Genomic DNA, 7,051 nt, shown 5'->3' with positions numbered 1-7,051 from the left:
TGACCTCCTTGGTTAGATTTACTCCTAGGTATTTTATTCTTTTTGATAAAAGTATAAATGGGATTGTTTTCTTAATTACTCTGATAGTTCATTATTAATGTACAGAAATGCAACAGATTTCTGTATATTAATTTTATATTCTGCAACTTTACTGAATTCATTTATTACTTCTAATAGTTTTTTGGTGGAACCTTTAGGGTTTTCTGTATATAGTATCACATCATCTGCAAATAGTGACAGTTTTACTTCTTCCTTTTCAATTTGGATGCCTTTTATTATTTTTTTTTAATATTTATTTGGTTGCACTGGGTCTTAGTTGAAGCAGGCAGGCTCCTTAGTTGTGGCATGCAAACTCTTAGTTGTGGCATGCGTGTGGGATCTCGTTCTGCAACCAGGGATCAAACCCAGGCCCCCTGCACTGGGAGTACAGAGTCCCAGCTGCTGCACCACCAGGGAAGTCATGATGCCCTTTATTTCTTTTTATTGTCTGATTGCTGTGGCTAGGGCTTCCAACATGATGTTAAATAAAAACGATGAGAATGGGCATCCTTGTCTTGTTCCTGATCTTAGAGGAAAAGCTTTCAGCTTCTCACAATTGAGCACGATGTTAACTATGGGTTTGTTATATATGGCATTTATTATACTGAGGTATGTTCCCTCCATGTCTCCATTTTGAGATTTTTTACCATAAATGGGTGTTGAATTTTGTCAAAAGCTTTTTCTGCATCTATTGAGATGGTCATATGATTTTTAGCCTTTGTTTTGTTAATGTGGTGTATCACATTGATTGATTTATGAGTAATGAACCATTCGCACATCCCTGGAATAAATCCCATTTGCTCATGATGTGTGATTATTTTAATGTATTGTTGAATTTGGTTTTCTAATACTTTGTTGAGGATTTCTGAATGTATATCTATCAGGGTCACTGGCCTGTAATTTTCTCTCTCCTTTTTTTTTTTTTTTTTTTTTTTTTTTTTTTTTTACAGTTTCTTTGCCTAGTTTTGACATCAGGGTAATGCTGGCCTCCTAGAATGAGTTTGAAAGCATTCCTTCCTCCTCAGTTTTTGGAATAGTTTGAGAAGGATAGGTATTAAATCTTCTTTAATCATTTGGTAGAATTCCCCTGTGAAGCTGACTGGTATTGGACTTTTGTTAGGAGTTTTTTTGATTACTGATTCAATTTCATTACTAGCAATCTACTCAGATCTTTTATTTCTTCCTGATTCAGTCTTAGAACATTGTATGTTTCTAGGAATTTATCCATTTCTTCTGCATTGTCCAATTTGTTGGTATATAACTGTTCATAGTGTTCTCTTATGATTGTTTGTATTTCTGTGATATTTATTGTAACTTCTCTTTCACTTCTAATTTTATTTTTTTGGTCCCTCTTTTTTTCTTGATGAGTCTGGCTAAAGGTTTGTCAATTTTATCTTTTCAGAAAAAACTCAGCTCTTAGTTTCATTGATCTTTTCCATTTTTTTGGCTCCATTTAATTTATTCCACTCTGATCTTTATTATTTCCTTCCTTCTGCTAACTTTGGGCTTTGTTTGTTCTTCTTTTTCTAGTTCCTTTAGGTGTAAAGTTAGATTGTTTGAGATTTTTTTTGTTTCTTGAGGTAGGCCTGTATTGCTATGAATTTATTTCTTAGCACTGTTTTTGCTAAATCCCATATTTTTTTAATAGATCTTTATTGGAGTATAATTGCTTAAAAAAACCATGTTAATTTCTGTTGCACAACAAAGCAAATCAGCCATATGCATACACATGTCCCCATACCCCCTCCCTCTTGAGCCTCCCTCCCATCCTCTCTATCCCACCCCTCTAGGTCATCGCAAAGCACCAAGCCAATCTCCCTGTGCTATGCTGCTGCTTCCCACCAGGCAACTATTTTACATTCGGTAGTGTATATATGTCGATGCTACTCACACTTTGCCCCAGTTTCGCCCTCCCACCCCATGTCATCAAGTCCATTCTCTATGTCTACCTCTTTATTCCTGCCCTGCAACCAGGTTCATCAGTACCATTTTTTCTTTTTTTTAGATTCCATATACATGCGTTAGCATATGGTATTTGTTTTTCTCTTTCTGACTTACTTCACTCTGTATGACAGACTCTAGGTCCATCCACCTCATCGCCAATAACTCAATTTCATTTCTTCTTAAGGCTGAGTAATATTCCAATGTACATATGTGCCACATCTTCTTTATCCATTCATCTGTTGATGGTCATTTAGGTTGCTTCCATGTCCTGGCTATTGTAAATAGTGCTGCAATGAACATCGTGGTGCATGTCTCATTTTGAATTATGGTTTTCTCAGGGTATGTGCCCAGTAGTGGGATTGCTGGGTCATATGGTAGTTCTATTTTTAGTTTTTTAAGCAACTTCCATACCATTTTCCATAGTGGTTGTATCAATTTACATTCCCACCAACAGTGAAGGAGGGGTCCCTTTTCTCCACAACTTCTCTAGGATTTATTGTTTGTAGACTTTTTGATGATGGCCATTCTGACTGGTGTGAGGCAATACATCATTGTAGTTTTAATTTGCATTTCTCTAATAATTAGTGATGTTGAGAATCTTTTCATGTGCCTCTTGGCCATCTGTATGTCTTCCTTGGTGAAATGTCTATTTAGGTCTTCCACTCATTTTTTAACTGGATTGTGTGCTTTTTTGACATTGAGCTCCATGAGCTGTTTGTATATTTTGGAGATTAATCCTTTGTCTGCTGTTTCATTTGCAAATATTTCCTCCCATTCTGAGGGTTGTCTTTTTGTCTTGTTTATGGTTTCCTTTGCTGTGCAAAAGCTTTTAAGTTTGAGTTCCATTTGTTTATTTTTGTTTTTATTTCTGTTACTCTAGGAGGTGGGACAAAAAAGATCTTGCTGTGGTTTATGTCAAAGAGTGTTTTTCCTATGTTTTCCTCTAAAAGTTTTATAGTGTCTGGTTTTACATTTAAGTCTTTAATACATTTTGACTTTATTTTTGTGTATGGTGTTAGGTAGTGTTCTAATTTCATTCTTTTACATGTAGCTGTCCAGTTTTCCCAGCACCACTTATTGAAGAGGCTGTCTTTTCTCCATTGTATGTTCTTGCCTCCTTTGTCATAAATTAGGTGCCCATATGTGCACGGGTTTATCTCTGGGCTTTCTATCCTGTACCATTGATCTATATTTCTGCTTTTGTGCCATTACCATACTGTCTTGATTACTGTAGCTTTGTGGAATAGTGTGAAGTTGGGGAGCCTGATTCCTCCAACTCCGTTTTTCTTTCTCAAGATTGCTTTGGTTATTCAGGGTCTTTTGTGTTTCCATACGAATTGTAAGATTTTTTGTTGTAGTTCTGTGAAAAATGCCACTGGCAGTTTGATAGGGATTGCATTGAATCTGTAGATTGCTTTAGGTAGTACAGTCATTTTCACAATATTGATTATTCCAATCTGAGAACATGGGATATTTCTCCATCTGTTTATGTCATCTTTGATTCCTCTCATCAGTGTTTTATAGTTTTCTGAGTACAAGTCTTTTGCCTCCTTAGGCAGGTTTATTCCTAGGTATTTTATTCTTTTTGTTGCAGTGGTAAATGGTAGTGTTTCCTTAATTTCTCTGATTTTTCGTTGTTGGTGTATAGGAATGCCAGAGATTTCTGTGCATTAATTTTGTATCCTGCAACCTTGTCAAATTCATTGATTAGTTCTAGTAGTTTTCTGGTGGCATCTTTAGGATTTTCTATGTATAGTATCATGTCATCTGAAAACGGTGACAGTTTTATTTCTTCTTTTCCAACTTGTATTCCTTTTATTTCTTTTTCTTCTCTGATTGCTGTGGCTAGGACTTCCAAAACTATGTTGAATAATAGTGGCGATAGTGGACATCCTTGTCTTGTTCCTGATCTTAGTGGAAATGCTTTCAGTTTTTCACCATTGAGTATGATGCTTGCTGTGGGTTTGTCATATACAGCCTTTACTATGTTGTGGTAGCTTCCCTCTATGCCCATTTTCTGGAGAGTTTTTATCATAAATGGGTGTTGAATTTTGTCAAAAGCTTTTTCTGCATCTATTGAGAGGATCATATGGTTTTTATTCTTTAATTTGTTAATGTGGTGTATCACACTGATTGATTTGTGTATATTGAAGAATCCTTGCATCCCTATGTTACTGAACAACCAATGGATCACTGAAGAAATCAAAGAGGAAATTAAAAAAAACTTAGAGACACATGACAACAAAAACACTACAATCCAAAACCTATGGGTCACAGCAAAAGCAGTTCTAAGAGGGAAGTTTATAGCCATACAATATTACCTTGGGAAACAAGAAAAATCCCAAATAAACAACTTAACCTTACACCTAAACCAACTAGAGAAAGAAGAACAAACAAAACCCAAAGTTAGTAGAAGGAAAATAATCATAAAGATCAGAGCAGAAATAAATGAAATAGAGACAAAGAAAATAGAAAAAAAAATCAATGAAACTAAAAGCTGGTTCTTTGAAAAGATAAAGTTGATAAACCTTTAGCCAGATTCATCAAGAAAAAAGGGAGAGGGTCAAATCAATAAAATTAGAAATGGAAAAGAAAAAGTTACAACTGTCACCACAGAAATACAAAGGATCATAGAGACTACTACAAGCAACTATATGCCAACAAAATGGACAACCTGGAAGAAATAGACAAATTCTTAGAAAGGTACAAACTTCTAAGACTGAACCAGGAAGAAATAGAAAATATGAACAGACCAATGACAAGTACTGAAATTGAAACCATGATTAAAAAATTTCTGGGACTTCCCTGGCGGTCCAGACTTCACCTTCCAATGCAGGGGGTGTGGGTTCGATCCCTGGTCAGGAGCTAAGATCCCAAACGCCTTGGGGCCAAAAAACCAAAACATAAAACAGAAGCAATATTGTAACAAATTCAATAAAGACTTTAAAAATGGTCCACATCAAAAAATCTTAAAAAAAAAAAATTTCCAACAAACAGAAGTCTAGGACCAGATGGCTTCACAGGCAAATTCTATCAAACATTTAGGGAAGAGTTAACACTATCCTTCTGAAACTCTTCCAAAAAACCTCAGAGGAAGGAACACTGCCAAGCTCATTCTATGAGGCCACCATCACCCTGATACCAAAACCAGACAAAGATGAAAGAAAGAAAGAAAGAAAGAAAGAAAGAAAGAAAGAAAGAAAGAAAGAAAGGAAGGAAGGAAGGAAGAAAGAGAGAGAGAGAGAGAGAAAGGAAGGAAGGGAGGGAGGGAGGGAGGGAGGGATGGAGGAAGAAAGGAAATTACAGGCCAGTATCACTGATGAACACAGAGGCAAAAATCCTCAGTAAAATACTAGCAAACTGAATCCAACAACACATTAAAAGGATCATAAACCATGATCAAGTGGGATTTATCCCAGGGATGCAAGGATTCTTCAACACATGCACATCAATCAACGTGATACACCACATTAACAAACTGAAGGATAAAAACCATATAATCATCTCAATAGATGCAGAAAAAGCTTTTGACAAAATTCAACACCCATTTGTGATAAAAGAACTCTCCAGAAAGTGGGCATACAGGGAACCTAACTCAACATAATAAAGGCCATATATGACAAACCCACAGCTAACATCATTCTCAGTGGTGAAAAACTGAAAGCATTTCCACTAAGATCAGGAAAAAGACAAATGTCCACTCTTGCCACTTTTATTCAACGTAGTTTTGGAAGTCATAGTCACGGCAACCAGAGAAGAAAAAGAAAGAAAAGGAATCCAAATTGGAAAAGAAGAAGTACAACTGTCACTGTTTGCAGATGACGTGATACTATACACAGAAAATCCTAAAGACACTACCAGAAAACTACTAGAGATCACCAATGAATTTGGTAAATTTGCAGGATAGAAAACTCTTACACAGAAATCTCTTGCATTCCTATACACTAAAAACAAAAGATCAGAAAGAGAAATTAAGGAAACAATCCCATTTATCACCACATCAAAAAGAATAAAATACCTAGGAATAAACCTACCTAAGGAGGGAAAAGACCTGTACTCAGAAAACTACAAGGCACTGATGAAAGAAATCAAAGATGACACAAACAGATGGAGAGATATACCATGTTCTAGGATTGGAAGAATCAATATTGTCAAAATGACCATACTACTCAAGGCAATCTACAGATTCAATGCAATCCCTATCAAATTACTAACAGCATTTTTCACAGAACTAGATCAAAAAATTTTTAAATTTGTCTGGAGACACAAAAGACTTCAAATAGCCAAAGCAATCGCTAGAAAGAAAAACAGAGCTGGAGGAATCAGGCTCCCTGAGTTCAGACTATATTACAAAGCTACAGTAATCAAGACAGTATGGTACTGGCACAAAAACAGAAATATAGATCAATGGAACAGGAAAGGCCAGAAATAAACTCACGCACCTATGGTTAATTAACACATTTTTGACCGGAGGCGTACTACAGCCACAGGTGTTAGTTTCTGCAAAAATCCCCCGATCAATAACGTGTTAATCTACAACAAAGGAGGCAAGAATATACAATGGAGAAAAGACAGTCTCTTCAATAAGTGGTGCTGGGAAAACTGGACAGCTGCATGCAAAAGAATGAAATTAGAACGTTCTCTAACACCATACATAAAAATAAACTCAAAATGGATTGAAGACCTAAATGTAAGGCTGGATACTATAAAACTCTGAGGGGTGGACTTCCCTGGTGGTCCAGTGGTTAAGACTCCATGCTCCCTATGCAGGGAGCCCAGGTTCAATCCCTGGCTAGGGAATTAGATCCCACAGGCTGCAACTAAAAGCCCATGTGCCGCAACTAAAAGATCCTGCATGCAACTAAAGATCCTACATGCCGCAGTGAAGATCCTGCATGCCTCAACTAAGACCTGGAGCAGCCAAATAAACAAATAGATATTTAAAAAAAAAAACAACTCAGAGGAAAACATAGGCAGAAAACTCTGTGACATAAATCACAGCAAGATCTTTTCTTTTTTTTTTTGCAAGATCTTTTTTGATGCACCTCCTAGAGTAATGAAAATAAAA

General features: G+C 36.3%; 1 non-coding gene across 1 annotated transcript; it reads left to right on the top strand.

Annotated features, from left to right (window-relative positions):
- Positions 1 to 6,710: 6,710 nt before the first annotated feature.
- TRNAR-CCU (transfer RNA arginine (anticodon CCU)) lies at positions 6,711 to 6,783 on the top strand. Its single transcript has one exon. It is a non-coding gene; the product is annotated as a tRNA-Arg (tRNA).
- Positions 6,784 to 7,051: the final 268 nt, after the last annotated feature.

Source organism: Eschrichtius robustus, chromosome 16, assembly GCF_028021215.1.
Source record: "Eschrichtius robustus isolate mEscRob2 chromosome 16, mEscRob2.pri, whole genome shotgun sequence".
Lineage (NCBI taxonomy): Eukaryota > Metazoa > Chordata > Mammalia > Artiodactyla > Eschrichtiidae > Eschrichtius > Eschrichtius robustus.
This window is presented reverse-complemented; position numbering and strand designations above follow the sequence as displayed.